Source organism: Rhagoletis pomonella, unplaced genomic scaffold (genome assembly GCF_013731165.1).
Source record: "Rhagoletis pomonella isolate Grant_MI unplaced genomic scaffold, Rhpom_1.0 Rhpom_scaffold_00009, whole genome shotgun sequence".
In the NCBI taxonomy this organism is placed as follows: Eukaryota; Metazoa; Arthropoda; class Insecta; order Diptera; family Tephritidae; genus Rhagoletis; species Rhagoletis pomonella.
The window spans coordinates 36,662,125-36,684,360 of NW_023458563.1; the positions used below are offsets into that span (position 1 = coordinate 36,662,125).

Sequence of the window (22,236 nt, forward strand, 5' to 3'; positions counted from 1 at the left end):
TTTCTTCAATTAAAAATCGTCGAACATACTTAGATAATATGGAAGAAAATTAACGACATCGTCAAAAATATGCTATACATCAACTGTAAATCACAGCTACTTTAAATTTGCACTTTATTAGACTAAAATTGAATGAGCTAAAAACTGAAAAGAGTAAGAGATAAAATTGAAATAGAAAGTTCGAAATTTTTACGAAAGTTTGCCGATTTTTTTTTAATGTTGCTCAAAGATTAAACTTATTTTCATTTTGTTAAGGAATAAACTATATTTTTATAAACAAATAATTCAAATTAAAATATAATAAAATAAATAGTCAAATCTAGTCAATATGTGAGTGTCGTAAAGTTATGATATTTAAGAACATCTCTTTCTTAATTAACGATGACACTGTTTCTATATGAAGCTGATTTCAACATTTTGTTTTAATAAAATTTAGTATCGAAAATATTCTTTCAAAACTTGCCTAGGAATGTGATATAATGATTCGGTCAAAACCTTTTTTCAAAACTTATAAAGGCAAAAACCAGAAGGCGAAGACAAAAAGAGAATAAAAAAATTTCCCGCAGTGAATTTTCAGATTTTTAAGACGGTATAGTAATTTAATTTTTTAAATTTAAATAAAGCATGAAGACCCCATGGAATAAACGAGTAGAAAAAAAAACATATAACGGTAAAACTGGCACATACATAAATATATGAACGAATGCACTCAGGCGACGCCTCTAGCCATTGTGTGCCACAAATTTAAGTTATCGATGGAAATTTTAGCTAACACTTTTTGTTTGCCAGATATACGTTTTATCAGTGCACTTGCACAATATTCGCATTCGCAAAAGCTCCGCATTGATTATTGCGAATGCGAAAGCGAATGCGAATGTTCACGTTTATGCGGAACCTCCGCGGTTGCGAATATTCGCAACAACCCTGCTCGGTACCAAATACTTAAAAAAGATTTCGGTACCCAATACTTCCTTTTCGGTACTCGATATCGATTCTTTACATTAAACTTTCGCCATTATATGCATTTCAAGTTTAGAAAAAACTTCCATTACTAATTTATATGATATCGGCTAAAACACTTGAACTTATCGCAACAGAGAAATATTATTTCATCAATTTTAAACTTAGTCGATCCAAGGTTCAAGAAAAATGCTTTGACGGGTGAAGAAGCCTTTCAGGGACAGCTTCTGTAACCAGTTAGCGACAAGTTTCGGATCGATTTCGCACTTGTGGACGTAAAAATATTTTATATTATACGTCAACAAAGCCGATACCGATTCGAAAATTGTCGCTAACTGGTTACAGAATTTGCCCCATGTCTACAAAAATTATATCGTCCGAATATCGTCAAAATATAAAGTATACTCTACATAAAATACATGTTTTATTTGCGTTGAAAATTCATTTAAAAGCAATATTAACAAAAATATAACGATGGAAATTTATGTCACGTGACGCCACGTCACTTCACGTCACGTTTCACACTTGGGGTTGTAAAAGAGAATTAAAACAATTTGCATTAATTCAAAAAACTCTAAAAACAACCAGAATTGCTCCAAATCATATTAAAATGAAATGACACATCGATTTGAATACATAATTTAGATTTAGAGAATATTTTTAGCAATTTTTTTGAGAAAAATAAAACATTTAGTTTATTGTTTGTATTTTCGTCGATTTTAAATTTGCTACCCCAAAATAATTGATATCAAATAAAACACCTCTTGAGGTAAAACTTTCGAGCGACGAAAGCTGAAATAGAAACACAAAATTTATGATATCAATTTCGTGACGAAAATTATACGCATTTTTTAACTGCTTTTGAAACGTACGGAAAATCTTTTTTTATTTATTCGGAACGTTGCGAAATTCCGTTTACTGCTAGAAACACAAAACAAAAAACAGAACTCTTGCAACGATTCGTATGAATAAAAAAGATTTTCCCTACGTTTCCAAGGCAGTTAAAAATTCGTATAATTTTCGTCACCAAATTGATATCATAAATTTTGTGTTTCTAGTTCAGCTTTCGTCACTTGAAAATTTTACCTCAAAGAGGTGTTTTATTTGATACATATGCACACGTGCTAATGTTAACGTTAATGTTGATTCTTATGTTAAAAAAAATATATGTATGTAAAGATCATGGATAAATAATGTAGGCAATTACATATTGTGGCGGCTACTGCGGCAACGTGAAGCGAACAACGAGAAATAGGGAGAATGTTCGAGGAATGACGTAGAATGTTCCACAAAGAGAAACGTCAGTTGTATGAACACTGCAAACAGCGAGAGAAAGAGAATGACCAATGAACTTCAGAACGTTCGAGAGTTGCCATGAGTGCGAGCGCAGGTATATAAGAGCCACGACACAGCGGAGTTGAGTTAGTTACAAGTCAGCAAGCTACAAGTAAAGTGAGCAGAGAAGCGAGTTGCAAATAAGCAAGCTATAAGTTTAATTGTGTTACCAAGTTTAGTTAAGCGCTGTTATTGCTTTAACAAGTATTGTAAAGTGTTTTTACTGTATTAGCGAGTATTGTAAATTGTTTGTTGTACAATAAAGTTAATTGTACTACAATTTGGTCATCGATTGCATTTATTTAACAATCCAGCGATACGAACCGAGGGATTTGGGAAATCCGGACGAGGTTTCAAGGATAATCGTAACAATATGTATGTACAAGGAGCAATTAACATTGCTGTTAACTTTTACATTTGTATATGAATATCTATGTACATACATATGTATGTATGTATATAATTACGCATAAAAACCCTGCTGCTATGTTTTTTGTACGTACAAAGTGAGCGCAATATTAAAAGCAGCAGCTCTTATCCATCTATGACATAGATTCTATTTATATCGCAAACCTCGAGAACGGCTGAACCGATTTCTTCGAAATTTCGGACACTTGCTGCAGACGTTCAAAGGATGGTTATAGGCTAACAAAATTTTCGATACACAAAAGGGGCGTGGAACCTCCCATACAAACCGAAATTTTCATACTCCATATCTCTAGAATTGATCATGGTAGAGCTCTGGAACTTGGTATGGAGATATATAAAATCCATCGCATATCCTTGCAGAAAAATTGAAGCTATCGGAAAATGGGGCGTGGCACCTCATAAACAAACCGAATAATTCATACTGCATATTTCTGGAAGTGTTCATGGAAGAGTCTTGGAACTGGGTATTGATGTATATGAAATTAATCGCATGCTCTTGGAGACAAATTTGAGCTATTAGAAAAGGGGACGTGGCACCTTCCATACAAACAAAATTTTTCATACCGCATATCTCTGGAAATGTTCATGGTAAAGTACTGGAACTTGGTGTGGAGATATATAAGATCAATCGCATATGCTTGCAGAAAATTGGACCTATTGGAAAAGAGGGCGTGGTACCTGCCATACAACCGGAATATTTCATACTGTATATTTCTGGAAGCGTTCGTGGTAAAATTTTTGAACTTCACTCACTTACAATCACATACTCATGGAGAAAAATTGGAGTTATTGGAAAATGGGTGTGGCACCTCAAATACACACCGAATTTTTCATACTGTATATCTCTGGAAATGTTCATGGTAGAGTACTGGAACTTGGTATGGAGGTACTATGTATATGAAATCAATCGCATACCCTTGAGAAAAATTGGAGCTATTGTAAAAGGGCGTAGGACCTCCCATACAATACGAATTTCTCATACTGCATTTCTCTGGAAGTGTTCATGGTACAGCACTGGAACTGGGTATGGAGATATATGAAATCAATCGCATACTCATGAAGAAAAATTGGATTTATTGGAAAAGGGGCGTCGCACCTCATATATACGAATTTTTCGTACTATATATCTCTGGATATGTTCATGGTGCAGCACTAGAGCTGGGCATGGAAATATATGACATCAATCGCATACTCATGGACTATTTGAAAAGGAGGCGTGACACCTCCCATATAAACCGAATTTTTCATTATAAGCATTTCTGGAAGTGTTCTTGGTAGAGTACTGGAACTTGGTGTGGAGATATATGAAATTAATCGCATAGTCATGCAGAAAATATGGAGCTACTGGACAAGGGGGCGCACAGTGGTTCGGATAGCAGATCAAGCTGGAAGAAAGTCAAAATTTTTTTGTTTTTAAAATACTTAATGGTACTTGGAATATTTTCCTGACAAAAAATTCAAATAGAAATTGCATTTATTAATGCACTAAACATATGGAAACAAAATAAAAAGGTAAGTCAACGCCGTCTATTTGAGAACTCTATTTTAAAAACTGAAATTTAACTTAAAAAATTGCTAATTGCACTCACAAATATTTTCCATAACTGCAAATAGACTTTATATATAAAAAATTATACTTATTCCGCTACAGATTCAGAGGTCATAACGCAATTTATGTCCACATTGGTATAAGGGGTTGTGGGAGGTTAAAACAGAAAACTACTTGGAGTTGTCAAAATTTTGGTTATGTAAGGTTGGTTAAGAAAATAGTAACTCGCGAATTTTCTGTCTTCTGATATTAAAAAATTTTACAACAGGCATGCCAATCTTTCTTTTCTGAAATTTATTTGTTTCTTGCTATGTTCTTAAATTTTAGTCTTTAACAAAAACCATATCAATCCAAGTTTCAAACTTTTGAAAAAAAAACCAACAAACTTTCGCAAAAATGTTGATGAAGATATTGAGTATGCAGTTTTGTAGCCCATTCAATTTAAGTTTGAAGTACCTAGGGCTTTTTGATGATTTTTGGCAATTTTTTTTTATGTGTTTGTTTGAAAGATATTGAGTATGCAGTTTTGTAGCCGATTCAATTCAAGTTTGAAGTACCTAGGGCTTTTTGTTGATTTTTGGCAATTTTTTTGTTGACGATGTCAGTCATTTTCTTTCATACGAAGTATATTCGATGACTTTTTCATATGGAGAATATGATCAACACCTTCAAAAAAATGCTAAAGTTGAGTGGGCTACAAAACTGCATACTCAATATCTTTCTAAGAAATCTAATTAAAGACATCGAAATTTTTGGGGGAGTTTGTTGAGCTTTTTCTAAAATATTGAACAAAGTTTGAAACCTGGATTTACACAATTTCTTTGATAACGAACAAACTACATTTTTATGAAAAAAGTAATTAAGATTAAATAATAATAAAATAAATAGTCAAAACTTGTCAATGTGGGTGTCGCATAGTTATGATACGGACTATTATTAGAGAATAAGCTGTTCTATTAAATTATTTTAAAATAAAAGTCATTGCTATTGTGAACTGAAAATAAAAATTAAAATATAAAATGAAATATTATTATTAAACTTTTAACAAATTTGTAATCGTTTTAATTATAATCTCTGAACAAACCGTTTTCATATGTGAAGGGTTAATATTTTTTAAATATTTCGTTTGCCATGTTGGATCCGCCACTTTGAATTTTTGATAAGTGACTTTAGATTCGCAGAAAACCCCAGATACCCAGTTTCATAGAAATTGCCGATTTATTTTAATTTTCGCCCGCCATATTGCATCCGCCATTTTGAATTTTTGATAAGTGACTTCAGATACGTAATCAGCAACCCAAAAATCGTAGTAAAAATTCATCAAAAAGTATTTGTTTAAATAGTTTCGTCCTGCTAGATTTGCTATCCGAACCACTGTGGGGCGCGGCACCTACCATACCAGCCGGATTTCAATCTGCATATCTCCGGAAGTGTTCATGGTACAGTACTGGAACTTCGTATTCAGATATATGAAATCAATCCCATACACATGGACAAAAATGGGCTCTTTGAAAAGAGGGCATGGCAAAGTACAAACGTACAGACTTTTACATATCTTTTAATGTGTATATAATTCTTCTGTAGGTATGTTTGTGAGTGAAATCCTAAATGGCTGGAGGGATTTTAACAAAGTTTTCTGTGTGTGTTTGTGTGGGTCTCTGGATAGTTTAGTTTCACAATTTAACCCGCCATTTGGCGCTGGGGTTGAGTTATTACCAAAAATCATTTTTATGATCCGATTTGGCAATATTCAAAACATGTATTGTAAATGGTAAAGGCAGTCCAATGGCAAAAAGATCTGCCAGGCGCTGCTGAGGTCGAGTTATTACTAAAAATCGACAACTAAGAAAAGGTACCGTGAATGTCAGACTAAATCGACCTGTTGAACCATTGAGTATATCGAACTCTCGTATGTTACGATTGGCCCAACGGATGTGATTTGCCAACATTATTATGCGTTTAATCTTCATTCGGAGACACCAGGGTTGAGTTGTGCAATGGTAAATCTCAAATCACCACCTACGAAATACCTTAAAAGCCAGTTTCATGAAAGCAATTTAATGAAAATTTATTTTTTTACTTGAATTTAATATGGAATCTGACAGAAAAAAATTATTTTTCACTTAAATTTTTTTCATGAAACTGGCTTTTAAGGTATTTCATTTGAAATAAGTCTGTATATGTATGTACATACAGTGCCGTATTGGCACAGTGAATTTTTCGCAATATATGCAAAGTTTTTTATCCTAATTTATTTTCGATAATGTTTTATAAAAATATTGTTCATTCTACACCAGAAAACAAAATAACAGGAATTTTTCTCAAAAATCAGAATAAAAAGTTGTAAATTAGTGTGCAAATTTAATGAATTTTCCGAAAATAAATTAGAATATTCACTGTGCCAATACTTTTGTTCGCCACTGTATATAGGATTTCTGTTGGACAATGATACGCACCCATTTTGAAATTGCCACCAGATACGTTTCTAGGGCAGATTCACTATAGATCCGGATCATTGTTGTCGCCAGGGAACTTCTTCATGGACAAAACACTTTCGTTAGGTTATTTAAGGCGGCAAACGACCACCAAACAATAATCTTAGCCGATTAATGTGCCAATGGAAATCGTAAACGAGGTCTTTTGGAGAAAATGTTCGACCAAAATGTTTAAATTAAAAATATAGTTTTGGGCGGGACGAAGTTCGCCGGGTCTGCTAGTACCTTAATATTTAGGGAGTCAAAAGCTCCTCAGGATTCCAGTAAAATGAGTTTTGAATGGAGCATGATATGTTACTTACGGCCTTATTAGCTTTGTTTCACACGCTTTCCGGGCTATTTCGGTAATTAGAGTGTAAAAATGAGTTACTCTCTCACAAGTGTTAAAAATGTGTCAACAGTAGCCAAAAGTGGCCAGAGCGTGAGGAACGCAAAAAAACACATTTCGTGCCCGGAATCAGCAAATAACTACATTTTCTGAAACTTCTGTGGCATTTTCCATTTCTACAACAACTGTAATGGCAATTTGACATTTGTGCCCGGGAAAATGTCCGGGCTGTTTCCGACACGAAGAAGAAGACATTTACGATCCATAAGTGGAATGTGTTCGTCCTCTATTACCCATTTTTATAGCGAGAGGAACGCTTTCTGGGCTATTTTTTGGCACCCGCGGGCTCGTGTGAAACAAACCTATTATCTATCTCTAAAGATTGGCCGCATGAACGATTCGTCTGCAGAGGAGTGCTTAAAATTAGTACAGCGACATCATTCTAGTCGGTTTAAACGTAACCGAGACGATTGCAACCTAATCGACGAATAGCAAGACGAAGACGACCGATAGAGTAATGAAATTCTAATCAGAGGCTATGTCATTTTAGACGAATCGTTCTTGCGGCCTATCGTTCGAGATACATAATAAGGCTGTTAAAGATAACTACGAAGAATAGAATGGCAAGGAAAAGTTTTATTTGTTTTTCAAATAAAATCTTCTTCTTCTTCTTCTTCTTCTTATTTGGCGCTGTAACCGACTAAGCGATTTTGGCCGAGTCCAAAACAGCACGCCAGTCATTTCTCTTCTGTGCTAACTGACGCCAATTGAAAATGCCAAGTGAAGCCAAGTCCTTCTCCACCTGGTCTTTCCAACGCAGAGGAGGCCTTCCTCTTCCTCTGTTACCAGCATCGCGGCCCGCGTTGAATATTTTCAGAGCAGGAGCGTTTCTGTCCATCCGAACGACATGGCCAAGCCAGCGGAGCCGCTGAATTTTAATTCGCTGCACTATGTCTATCGTTGTAAAGCTCATACAGCTCATCGTTAAATCGTCTGCGATATTCGCCAACACCAACGCGTAAAGGTCCGTAAATCTTTTGCAGAATCTTTCTCTCGAAAACTCCAAGAGCCGCCTCATCAGATGCTTTCATTGTCCATGCTTCCGCGCCATACACCAGCACAGGCATGATGGGTGACTTATAGAGTGTGATCTTTTTACGACGAGAGAGGACTTTACTTCTCAATTGCCTACTCAGCCCAAAGTAGCACCTGTTGGAAAGAGTGATTCTCCGTTGGATTTCAAGGCTGACATTATTATTGGTGTTAATGCTGGTTCCCAAATAAACGAAGTCGTCTACTTTTTCAAACTTGTAACTGTCAACAGTGACGTGGGTGCCAAGACGCGTATGCTCTGACTGTTTGTGTGCTGACAGGAGATACTTCGTTTTGTCCTCGTTGACCACCAGACCCATTCGCTTTGCTTCTCTATCCAATCCCGAGAAGGCAGAACAGACGTAGCCCTTGTTTTTACCGATAATATCGATGTCGTCGGCATACGCCAGCAATTGTACGCTCTTATAAAGTATTGTGCCTGAGCGGTTAAGTTCTGCGGCTCTTATTATCTTCTCCAACATAAGATTAAAGAAATCACACGAAAGGGAGTCCCCTTGTCTGAAACCTCGTTTGGTATCAAACGGCTCGGAGAGGTCCTTCCCTATTCTGACGGAGCTGGTGGTATTGCTCAACGTCATTTTACACAGCCGTATTAGTTTCGCGGGGATACCAAATTCAGACATCGCGGCATAAAGGCAACTTCTCTTCGTGCTGTCGAAAGCGGCTTTGAAATCGACAAATAGATGGTGTGTGTCGATCCTATTCTCGCGGGTCTTTTCCAAGATTTGGCGTATTGTGAATACCTGATCTATGGTGGATTTTCCAGGCCTAAAGCCACACTTATAAGGTCCAATCAGCTCGTTGACGGTGGGCTTCAGTCTTTCGCACAATACGCTCGATAAGACCTTGTAGCCTATGCTTAGAAGGCTAATTCCGCGGTAGTTGGCGCGTACGGCGGGGTCGCCTTTCTTGTGAATTGGGCAGAGCGCACTTAAATTCCAGTCGTCGGGCATGCGTTCATCTGACCATATTCTGCATACGAGCTGATGCATGCACCTCATCAGCTCCTCGCCGCCGTACTTGAATAGCTCGGCTGGCAGGTCGTCAGCTCCAGCAGCTTTGTTGTTTTTCAGCCGCGTAATCGCTATTCGTACCTCGTCAGGCGGTGGGACAGCTACTCCATCATCATCGACTGGGGACTCGGGTTCGTTTTCCTCACTACTTTCAGCGCTGCTACCATTCAGTAGGTTATAAAAGTGTTCCCTCCACAATTTAAGTATATTCTGGACATCGGTCACTAGGTCGCCATTGTTGTTCTTACAGGAGTTCGCCCCGGTCTTGAAACCTTCCGTAAGTCACCTAACCCTCTGGTACAATTTTCGGGCGTTCTTCCTGTCGGCCAGCATCTCAAGCTCTTCGCACTCACGTATTTCGGCCTCTCTCTTCTTATTGCGGCAAATACGTCTCGCTTCCTTCTTCAGTTCCCTATAACGGTCCCGCATGGCTCGCGTTGCGCCCGATCGCAGCGTGGCCCTGTAGGCGGCATCTTTTTTCTCTGCGGCTTCTTGACATTCCTCATCGTACCAGTTGTTCTTTCGGGCTCGCTGAAATCCAGCTACTTCTTCGGCGGCGGTACTTAATGATCGGGAAATGTGATTCCACTGCTCGCGTATGTCGGATTGTTGAAGAGTGCTCTCAGAGAGCAGGTGTGTGAGTCGAGTGGCGAATAAATTGGCCGTCTGTTGTGATTGCAGCTTTTCGACGTTAAGCTTTCCTTGCATTGTTGGGCGCACATTTTTTGCTGCACAGAGGCGGGTGCGTATCTTGGCTACAAGATAGTGGTCCGAGTCGATGTTTGGCCCTCGGAGTGTACGTACGTCCAAAACGCTTGAAGCATGCCTTCCGTCTATCACAACATGATCGATTTGGTTTCTCGTTTTTCGATCTGGAGACAGCCATGTAGCTTGGTGGATGTTCTTATGCTGGAACCTAGTACTACATATTACCATATTTCGGGCCCCGGCGAAGTCGATCAGCCTCAGTCCGTTATCGGACGTTTCGTCGTGGAGGCTGAATTTTCCGACAGTGGCGCCAAAGATCCCTTCCTTGCCCACCTTGGCATTATAATCGCCAAGCACGATTTTGACATCGTGTCGGGGGCAGCGCTCATATGTACGTTCCAAGCGCTCATAGAAGAGATCCTTGGACGCCTCATCCTTCTCTTCCATCGGGGCATGGGCGCAGATGAGCGAGATGTTGAAGAATCTAGCTTTGATGCGGATTGTGGCTAGACGTTCGTCCACCGGGGTGAACGCCAGTACTCGGCGACGGAGTCTCTCTCCTACCACGAATCCAACACCGAATTTGCGCTCCTTTACATGGCAGCTGTAGTAGACGTCGCAAGGCCCCAGACATTGTTTGCCTTGCCCCGTCCATCGCATTTCTTGGATGGCGGTGATGTCAGCCTTTGTCTTCCCGAGGACATCATCCAGCCGGGCAGAGGCACCTTCCCCATTAAGGGTCCGGATATTCCAGGTGCATACCCTTAAATCATAGTCCTTTATACGTTTGCCGTGGTCGTCATCAGAAAAAGGGGGTCTCATCCGAGGCTGTTTGCTTCTTTTCATTGGGCGGGGTTTTAACGTGGCGGGACCCAAACCCAGCGCACGCGAAGTTTTACGCCTTCTCACTTTAGCTCGCTCCCAAACGGGTGTTTGGTTGCTACCCAGAGGATACGTGGATATAAATATCCGGACGTTGTGAGCTGCGATTTGAACCGTACGCACAAGAATCGCTTCTGGCCACTCCCAGGTGAATGGCAGTCAAAAGTTTTCCACTTCTGCGCACGGAACCATCCTTAAATAAAATACCTTAACAAAAAAAAAATTTACCTTTTTAGCAACCCAAATTTTGTCTACCAATTTTCTTAATAATTTACCTTAGTGTAAGGCTGTCAGACGTCCTGGTTTTCCAGGATTTGTCCTGATTAGGCAAATTGTCCTGGTGTCCTGGTCCACACTTAAATTGTCCTGGCTTTTTAAACAAGGTCAATGCGCACACTCGACTAAATTTTAGCAGATTTGCTGTGAAAAAAAGGTTGAGCTTTCTGTCATTAGTAGTCGAAAGACGAAACGGAACGTTTTTTCTAACCTTTTTTCTGTTAAGTTTATTTGGTTAAAATCTAAATTTTTTATTTTCAAATGCCAAAAAAAGTTCAAGTACATGGCTGACTGGTCATAGATACTTCCCAGTAGATAATTTTAGGAGCTAAAATCGCTTCCAAAAGACCTTTCTGAAAGTCCTTCCTTTCTCTTTACTTTTTTGTAAGGAGTGGCACAAATTAAATGGCTTCTGATTGCGCTACTCAAAGGAGAGCTTCCAGAAAGGCTTTTGTAGGACGTACTTCAGAATAGAGAAAATATTTAATCCCGATCCCGCCCATCCCGAAATTCAATTTTTAAGTCCCGAACCCGCCCATCCCGACGTGTTTCAGAATTGTGTGGCGGGTCCCGTGGGCCAGAAATCTATCACTATGAAAAATTCACATGTGTTTCAAATTAATTTTAAATAATAGAAAAATAATAATGCTGTTCCTTTTCGTCTCAATAAAACATAAAGAAGTGCATATTTCGTACATCGTTTTTAAAGCAGATTTTCTTAGTTTGCGAAGGTTGCGGCTTTATCGGGGTGCCGGGAAAGGATTGTGGTCCCGTCCCGCCCGAAAAATTTGTACAGGCCAATTTGAAATCTGTATCGTGGGTCCCGCGAAATTCTTTTAAAGCTGTTTTTAATTAATAAAAATTATACTTTTTTTAGGGATTTTTTTTAAGGTTCATACCAAATATATTTTATTGAGACTAAAAATGCTTATTGAATCTTATTTGTAATGCTAAATAATATAAACCTATACTTGTGTACATTCGCGTAAATTGTAAATAGGAAACGCTTTTCTAGGAAGTATGCAGGGTAGCACTTTTTTCAGTCCTTATTGGGCAAGTATTTTAGAAAAGCTACACTCAAGACCACGTTAAAGGCGCCAACCATTTTTCCAAGCGACGTCACAGTCAAGTCAAATTTGTTCTTTTATGATTTAAAAAAATTCAGAACTTGAGCGTTCCATCATCATCAATCATTGTGCTCTACGGATTGTGCCACAAAACTACATTGCTTATAATATCTGAAATTACTTAAAAAATAATGCAACGCCAGAACCAAAGCAACTGTACTTATAAGGAATATATTGCCACTATATTCACTTGTATCTTCCTTTTTTATTTGGATGATAAATGTCCTGGTCGATGGGTTCAGGATTATGGCAGCCCTACCTTAGTGGCAACCCTTTTTACACCTGAATTCAAAGAATCGCCACGGTTTTTATATTCATGTCAGGAAAATCTTTAAGCTGATGCCAGATAAGAAGCTTGCTTCACTTTGCGTGAAAGATTCGCTTTGGCAGATAGGATTAAATATATAAAAATGCACAAGGCATATCATTCTCAGCCTTGGGGCTGCTCTTTTGTAGGGGCGTTTCATTCGGGTGTCCTTAGTAGACAACCGTCCTCTCGTTTGTAACGAGTACGAATTTCACGTATCTCGCAACTGCTTCCCACTTTTCTGCACTGGAAATCCTTACCCCAACTATGTTGTTCGGAGTTATGTCTCCGTATCTTTCTTCCAACATTCTGCGCGAAATCAAGAAGTGTTCGCAGGAGAAGAATGTGTGGTACAAGTTATCTTCGACGTTTCCACAGTAGTGACAGAACGGTGAGTCCACCCATCCCATTGTATGAAGATATTCTCGGAAGTAACCATGACCAGTGAGGAATTGCGTCAGGTAGAAATCGACTTCCCCATGCGGTCTGTTCAACCATGTTTGAAGGTCGGCTATCAGGGAGTGCGTCCATCGACCTTTTGTGCTCGCGTTCCTGTTTTGTTGCCACTGCTGGATCAGTTGCTCGCGCGCCCTTGCCGCGGCAGCTGCTCGACCTATCACGGCACTGAGATTGTAAATCTCTTTTCGCTCGTAAGCAAGTAGCTCAATTGGCATGATGCCAGAAATAACTAGAACCGCGTCCGCGGACACTGTACGGTATGCAGAAGCAATGCGTAGTGCCCCTCTGCGCTGGACCGAAGACATTTGAATCCGGTATTTTTTGACTTTGAATGCGTCGGCCCATATTTCTGCCCCGCACAGGAGCACCGACTGGACTGCTGTCATCAGCAGCTTCCTGCGGCATGGCTTCGGGCCGCTCATGTTCGCCATCAGTGTTCTGCGCAGCATTTTCACATACTCCATGGATGTGTTCCCAGAATGTGAGTTTGCTGTCAAGCTTCACCCCTAGGTATTTTGTAGATCTAGAAGTTGTCACGAGTTGAGGTCCGACCATCATATTTATAATTGTTGGGATCCGTTTCCTGGTGAGGAGCACGATCTCTGTCTTGGCCGTAGCCAATTGCAGACCGTGATCGCTCATCCATCCACTGACCCTGCGCATGACCTGGTTTAGCTTGAGCTGTGCTAGCTGGACGTTTCTTTCTGTTATGACGGCGGCCACGTCGTCCGCGAAGGCGACAAGGAAGGCGCTCTACGGCGCCCAGTGTGACTAGCAGCACTATTGGTCGCTCCTGGTGGCAGAGGCTGGTCGCCTCGCCATTTTTGACCAAGGGTTCACCTGGCGCTGGCCCTGGCTTGGGCTTTCTGCTTTTTCCAACCGTTTTCCATTGATTATCTGGTACGGTTTTCTGTGCATTATTATCGTTATTACCATTATTAATAATAATATTATTACTACTATTATTATTATAATTGGTATTCTTTTTCCTTTCCGGCTCGCCTGTAGGGGAGTCGGATCGAGTTCGACCTCTCTTCTGCGAGCCAGGGCCAGCCTTCTGCAGCTCGGAAAGGGTAGACCCCTTCCGGCGCTGCTCTCGGAGGTAGCTTAGTATATTTAAGTTCTCCTCGGGCCATGCCCGTTTTATGTCCATGGACACATCCTTCTGCTTGGAGACAGCAATCTGCATCTTCTTCAAGACGAGCCGAGTCTGGGCCAATTGCTCGCCTTCATTGCCTTCGCAAGTTCCCAAGCTTGCGGTGGCATGCCTGACGCTGTTTGCAGCACCCGGTGTTTGAAGACGGCTATCCCGGCTTGCCGGGAGTTGCCGTTTGGCAAGGTGTAGCCTTCTGCGCCACGTCGGCGGCTTTCTCCGTGCTCGTGGTGCCGGCATTTGCCTGCAGAGGAGTTTGTGGCGGGGAGCGCACAACTCTACTGCTCTTCCTGAATGCGCTGCATTCTTCCTGCATAACATCAACGTCGGTTTCGTTAGTTAGTTTTAATTTATTCATTTCCAATCAGTTGGGTCTCCCCTTCAAGCCGCTATGCCCACACGTAGCACAGTCGCTTTTAAGTGTCCCGAAGTTCCCTTCTCTCAAAGGAGCAGGCCATCGCGAGGGTTGGCACAAGTCCTTATGGGATATTGTGTACAGAGCCAAGACAGTGCAAAACCAGGAGTAAATTTCAACTGGACCTGTGCGGCCAACTAAATGACGACGTGTATTGAACGTACTTGAAGACCTGCCAGGGTTTTAACGAGACGGAGGCGATTGCAGCATTAGCCCACCAGCCATTTCTGTGAGGTGTCACCCTCACATACTAAAGTGGCGGAATACTGCTCTCGCCACCACAATATCGAACTAATCGTACTCATGTTCCAGTACGCCATGAACAGGATCTATCTGGTCTCGATCCTGGGATCTGTTACTTCTCAGCTTGAAAAGGTTGGCCACGTTTCTTAATTGTGACAATATCATAGTACTATGAATATATGAAGCATAAGATGAATAAACAGCAACTATAGTTAAGTTCTATAAAGTCGAAGCTAATAAAATTTTGAAGAGCCAGCAACTAAGACTGGAGTGGAAATAAGCTGAAGAAACAGAAATTTTCCACGGCAACCACAAAAATGCAGTTTGTCGGACTAAAGTTATAATACCATTTCATGCTCATGAAAGGTACACAGATTTCAAATTTTTAAGTAGGTGACAATACATAAATTTCTATATTTTCTTAATTTCTTCCCAGCGTATCTACATATGTATACTTACGACTTAGTTAGGGTGATCTGTAGTTGCAGTTGACCGTGTTTGTCACAAAAGTAAAAATTGGCATAAAAGTCGATAGTGAGTAATATAATCTGTTGAAAAATAGTTTCGGAATTTTCGGGAAAGGTATTATTCACGAAAGCAAAAAATAAAAACAGTTAAGATAACTTTTTTTAAAGACCTAGGATATCACTGACCATTAAAAAGGACACTGAATGACGACAAAGCTTTACATTTTTTTTGATGTGATTTTTAAATGAACTATCCAAAATTAACCGATATACATATTTAAAAACTTTTAGAATCAGTCAGTGGTTGAATTTTGTACTGAAAGGGTTAAGAAAGCTTTAGTTTAAAAGTGTGATACTAAATGTCTTTCACCATAAACAGCGCCAATTTTCAGTAATTATTGCGTTTCAGATTACGGCTAATAAAGCCCTTGGACAGACACTGGGAAAGGTTGGACTATACCAGGGGTGGGCAAGGCCGAGGCCGAAAAGAGCCCCATGTAACTTGTAAATGCTACAAAGAGCAAAAAAAAAATAACAAAAACAAAAATTTCATTTTTAAATAAAGTTGTTATTACAAATGAAAAACATTAATTTTATTAATATTATTTATAGATATTAAAGAAAATTCAAAAGATCCCTTTGGCTAAATTTTCAAAATCTGGTTTTACGTCAATTAAAACCGTTCGTAAAAGTTCTGTTAAATGTTGGTTGGTCAATAAGTACGTTCACTTAAATCTCCAGTAAAAAATGTCCAACAACAAAATTCCAGCGAATTGCCATCTGCTCTCTCACAAGAGCAAGATATCCAAAATAGTAGGGGTAACCGAAAATTTGCAGAAACTTGCAAGTCAGACGAACAGCTGATACAAATTTATTTTTTTTTTTTTATTGAGCTTTGTACCACGATTGTTTATTAGGAAAAATTTAAAAAACAACAAAGTCTAAGCGGTCGAAGTTATAGCAGCTATTTCGGAGATCACCACATCTCCTCATCAGACTTCTTTTTTTTCTAGCCTTCAGCAGGGATCGAACCTGCGTAATCGATGTGCAAAGTCAAAAGCGTTAACCACTGACCGATGTACACCCCGTAAACTCTTGTTGCTAATTCATTTTCCTTATTCAACCAACTACTATCAAGTGCAGCTGATTTGCCGCTATTTAAACTTGACAGCGTGGTTGTTGTTGTCAATTCTATACATCCATTTGCTTATTGCGGCGAAAATCTAAATTCGCCAGTAACACCACCTTGTATAAATTTGCCTTGAACAGTAGCAAGGCGAATTTATACAAGGTGGTGTTACTGGCGAATTTAGATTACAACAACAACAACATTTATTTTGTATTGCGGGTGTTATGTCAAATCTCAATTCGCCCCAAAGTTTACATGTGTTTTGGTTTTTGCTTTTGATGGATGTGCTGTCAAATCAGTAAAAGCAAAAACAAAATACGTACATGTAAGGCGAAGAAATCAGCTGATCATACTACACCACCCTGTATAAATTCGCCTTGAGCAGTAGAGAACAGTGCGGCGAATTCGTATCTCAATTCTCTACCAAGGCGAATTAATATATGAATTCGTCGCCTTGTTCTCTACTGCTAATGAGTAGAGTAGAGAAATAATCGGTAGAGAAAAGTTACAGAAACGAGCTAGTGGAACATCACACTCCAAATGGCTTAATTTCATTAATAGCATAAGGTTGGAGTAACTAGATAAAGGTTAGCATAATAGATCTAAATAGCTCGCAGCGCTATATGCCCTAATAATAATACCCTGATGATAACAGTAATTAACAGCAATTAAGGTAACTAACAAATTTGTATTTTAGCTCTTCAATAAGTTCATAATAAACTGTATGCAATATAAATTCCTTTGCAGGGTTCGGACCACCTCAATTGTTACAATAACAAGTAATTTTTAAGCAAAAAACACAACCGACTTCAATTCTCATATAAAAATTTAGAAGTACCGTTAATTTCTTCATGATCCAATGATCACAAATTAGTATGGGACCTCCCCAGAGAGAGAATTATCTCCACCAACAATCTTTAAACGGATCTTTAAATAAGAAATAGATATCGAAAATTAATTCTTTGTACCAAAAAACCCCCAAATACAAATTTGTATTAAAAAAATAACATTCGTAACACTTTAGTAAATACTAATCTGCATATTAACTTAGCATCAATTAAAGATATCTTCTTTTAAAATCGCGCAGGCTCGAAATTGACTTTAGAGCTATGGTCTGTAGGAATTTTGTTTTAGAATTTTATGAAGAATCCGATTCCGCTAGGAACGATGTCGAAAATAATCGATCCATACAAATTGACCCGCCCTAATGTCTGCACATACATACATACATATGTATGTCTCTTTTCATGTTATCTGAACAGCCGATGCGTGTTCAACTACCACTTGTTAGTCGCGGGCTCAAGCCTTGTAGCACGGACGCAATTTTTTTTGTTTTATTTATTTATAAAATTTATATGTAGTGACACATTACTTTCCTAGGACATGCATCTGGTAATTTATCGGCTATAGGGCGATGCATTACTTTGTACATTACTAAGAATTAAATATTCCCACTGGGCTGCCTTGCCTGTACTACTTGCAACTGAACCACTTGCTTGCTTACCTTTCTTACGAAGTCTTCTCTTCAGTTTTTAGTTGGGTGAACTCTTATGTAGCTACATATTTGCAGTGGCGTATTTGCTCTTGCTTCTTCTTTCTCCACTACACGTTATGCTCGTTGCAACGACGACAATATCACAACACTAAAGAAAAAACAATAATAAAATATCCCAATAAACACAAAAATGAGGGCGACATCGTATCGAATTCGAGACGACCTCGAGAAATTAAATTTCTCGAATATATTTTTTGAGCTCGTTTCGAATTCGAGGCGAGCTCGTGTAAATCAGTTTTCTCGAAGGATTTTTTTCTTGCATCGTCTTCGAGGCACAATCAAAAAAATAAATAATTTATGAGTGCTCATACACTCAGATAAGTCACCTAAATAAATTTTTCTCAAAACAAGATTTGGTAAGTATTACCAAATCATGTGTTGAGAGAAATATATTTCGCAGATTTTTTTTTCTGAGTAGAAGGTCACCTTTGCTTGGCGTGGGTGATGACATAAATGGCCCTGATACCATTCACTAATGCATATACGAAGGCACCCAGGGTCTTAAGCGAACAAATTATTAATTTGGTAAAAGTGCACTTTAGCTGAACCAGGCGTCCAACTCCTTTTTGCGTAGGCGGCCTTCGGCCGCACTTAGGGACTATAACCCTCAGGCAGTAGAATTCTCCTTTCTGTGTTGCCAAAGAAGGGGGGCTGAACACCTTTTGCAGAGAACACCTTTCTGCGTAGGCGGCCTTCGGCCGCACTTAGGGGTTATAACTCTCAGGCAGTAGAATTCTCCTTTCTGTGAGAGAACAACTTTCATTTACTCCATTTATTTGCATCAAGTTCATCAAAACATGGTGCGAAAAGTGCAAAGTGCAAGTGTTTTCTTGCGAATAACTCTTAAATTAATTAAAAATCTTAATTTCCCCCAAAAAAATTACTGTTTATTTATGTTGTTAAAAATTAAATACGGATTCACATTTTTAATAAATTTATTAACATGTAACTCATAATTTCCGCACATTTTTTACCTTTTGTTTATTTATATTATAGAACTAATTTCAGATAGCTAGTTTTTTAAATCCTATAAAACTTGGGATCTCAAGCTAATAGCGAGCTGAAATCTCGAGTGGAAAAATAAATAATTCTCGAAACGCCAACGATTCGAAAAATAAAAATTATAGAATCTCCAACGATTCGAAAAATAAAAATTATAGAATCTCCAACGATTCGAAAAATAAAAATTATAGAATATCCAACGATTCGAAAAAGAAAAAACTCTCGAATCGCCAACGATCCGAAAAATAAAAGTTATAGAATCTCCAATGATTAGAAAAATTAAAAGTTCTCGAATCGCCAGCGATTTGAAGAAAAAAATTATCAAAACGCCAACGATTCGAAAAACTAGTAATACTCGATTCGCTAACGATAGGTGCCTCTCCTACGAATTCGAATTCGCCGATTTATCGCTGTGAAGTATCGTCTCGATAGTTCTATCCAAGGTGTATTTAACAAGGTGGTGTTGGGGCAATAGCTGAGTTTTTCGCCGTGGAGGGCATTACGTCAAAATGATGTGTTTGTTGTAACTCATACCAATGACAGTATGGATATCTGCGTATAATTTGTTAGTGTAATTTTTTACTTATATACGGCCAACACCACCTTGTTAAATACACCTTGGTTCTATCAGAGAAAACGAGCTCGTCTCGAATTCGAAGGGAATTCGTTGTGTTTATTGGGATGTATCATCTTTCTTCGAATACTTTGTCAAACACAAAAGCACGAATCCTCTGCCTCAAATCTTCTCAAAAACCGACACATCCCGCAGCCAATAGTTTAAAGGAAAATGGAATTCACTTCACCACTTTACGCACCTTTAATTAAAACTGACCCAAAATTTTGCAATTCGATGTTGCAAAATTCTTTTTCATCACAGAGTATGCAGCCAATATGATTGATTTTCTGATTTTCATTCAGATTTTATGATTTGCGGAATTGATGATGCTGTTTATTGAATTTTCCTTGACACGTTTTGTTTTGTTGATGGTTTTTATTTTTAGCTTCGGCGTCAAACACAATTTTAGTAGTTTACTTACGCGATTTCGATTTTTCATACGCTTAGCTGGCTGTATTTTCTTTTTGGTTGCTACTTTATCTCACTAAATGGTACACAAAAAATCTTGGCCAACTAAGGCGATGGCGCTAAGTACAATGTACCTTCTTTGAGTTAAACAGTTTGACAATGCACGCGGTATAGTATTTTTTATCCTACATAATTTCAGTAGAACATTTCGACCCGCGCCTCTCGCCCGCCTGCCTCTTTATAGTTTTCAATAGCAAGAGTATATGTTTTCTTTCCAATTTTCAATTATTTGTGCGTAGTGTGGGAAAAACTACTTTAAGCAAACTTGTGGCATACAACGCTTGACAAAATACGACGAGAAGACACACAAAACACAATTACCTGCTTTCGACAAAAATAAATATACAGAAAAGTGTCGAGCGCACAAAGTGCTTATTGAGCTACATATGCATGTATGTATATACAAATCGCTCATTTAATTCAATAGTGTCATAATCCAATACAATACAAAATGTAGTAAAGTATGCAGAAATATGCAGAAATGACCGCTACCTGTTCTATGCTGCGTAAAAATTTCATAGCTGTAGCGATTACCAGTAGCTCACTAGCATAAGATATGTTTATTTTTACTACGGGAGTATATGTGTAAATTCAAAACTCTAAAGCGAATTTTTGGATTTTTGAGTTATGACAGTATTGAAGTAAATGAGCGATACGTATATATGTAGATATACATACATATGTCTAACTTTGGCTGTGTCTCGTTTTCATGCTCACTCGCTCGCTGAGAGTTACCTTTTGTCTTCCACTCATCCTCAGGCCAGAAATATATGTATGTACATAGTTGAGGGCGGCGCGTAGAAAGCACTGCTATTGCGCGGAAACGTTTGACTATATGCAAGTCAAATTGGACAGGTATAAGCCGAAGGAGAGCAGAATTGTATTTTATTTTTATTTGTACTCTTAAATTGATTAAGTTTTGATATTTGCATTAAAATTAATGCAAACGTTGTTTCTGCGTTGGCAATGTTCAAACTTGCGCTGTCTGTTCTTACCCCAGTGTGTTTCTAGCCTTATGTGGAAGCGAAAAACGATATACATATGTACAACTAGTGTTGCCACTTTAGATTTCGGCCCTAACTTTGAGACTTTTTTTATGTTATTTTTTATGTAGAATAACAGTATGCAATGGAGTATAGTCGTTGTTCACGGTATGGAGATACAGTTGCACAGCTATACTCAAACCCGAATTTCGCGTCCTCGTTCGCGCACTATGGGCAACGTGAACAACCCATGTGCGAGACGCGGTAACCAATCCGAGTGGAGGTTTGAGTCACGGCAGAAAGAGAGAGGGCTTCGACATATTGGGTTCGAGGGCTCACTGAAGTATGAAGCGTCTGTCCACCAGTAGGTGCGGCTGCAAGCGGGCGTCTGTCACGGAGCAACCGGCTCGCTATATAAAAGTGTATTTGGTTAAGAAACCACCCCGCTCCCAACAATGGGATGTGCGCTGGGTTTGGAACCACCCAAGTAAAAATCACTTCCAGTGAAGAAGCAAAATAAAGCTTCCGATGAGACCCCTTTTTGATGAAGACTACGGCAAAGGTTTAAAGAACTACGATTTAAGTGCATTCGATTGGAATGTCCGGACCCTTAATGAGGAAGTTCCTCTGCTCGGCAGGTTTATGTTCTCGTAAGTACAAAAGCTGACATTACCGCCATCCAAGAAATGCGTTGGACGGGGCAAGAAATAAATGCATGGGGCCTTGCGACTTCTAGTACAGCTGCCATGTAAAGGAGGGCTAATTCGGTGTTGCTTTTGTGGTGGGAGAGAGACTATATCACCGACTCCCGACCCGACGGAGGAGAATGATGAAGTGTACTCTTATATGCGCTTGGAGCACACATATGAGCGCTGCCCCCGCCATGACATCAAAATCGAGCTTGGCGACTTCAATACCAGGGTGGGCAAGGAAGGAATCTTTGGAACTGTAGTTAACTGTACTAGGTTCCAGCATAAAAATATCCATCAGGCTACGTGGCTGTCTCCAGATCGAAAAACGAGAAACCATATCGATCATGTTGTGATACACGGAAGGCACGCTTCCAGCGTTTTATACCTACGTGCAATTCGAGGCCCAAACACTTACCCGGACCACTATCTTGTTGTAGCCAAGATACGCACCAGTCTCTGTACAGCAAAAAATGTGCGCCCAAAAATGCAAGGAAAGCTCAACGTCAAAAGGCTGCAGTCAGAAGAGACGGCA

The 22,236-nt window shown here is 39.2% G+C and overlaps 1 protein-coding gene across 1 annotated transcript in view; it reads right to left on the reverse strand.

Annotated features, from left to right (window-relative positions):
* Positions 1-21,045, reverse strand: part of LOC118745764 (calsyntenin-1-like) — a 152,991-nt gene extending 131,946 nt beyond the window's left edge. The window contains 3 exon segments of the mRNA XM_036479417.1: positions 17,893-18,031; positions 19,761-20,350; positions 20,708-21,045. The gene's annotated coding sequence lies outside the window, so the exon portion shown is untranslated.
* Between the last annotated feature and the right edge of the window lie 1,191 nt (positions 21,046-22,236).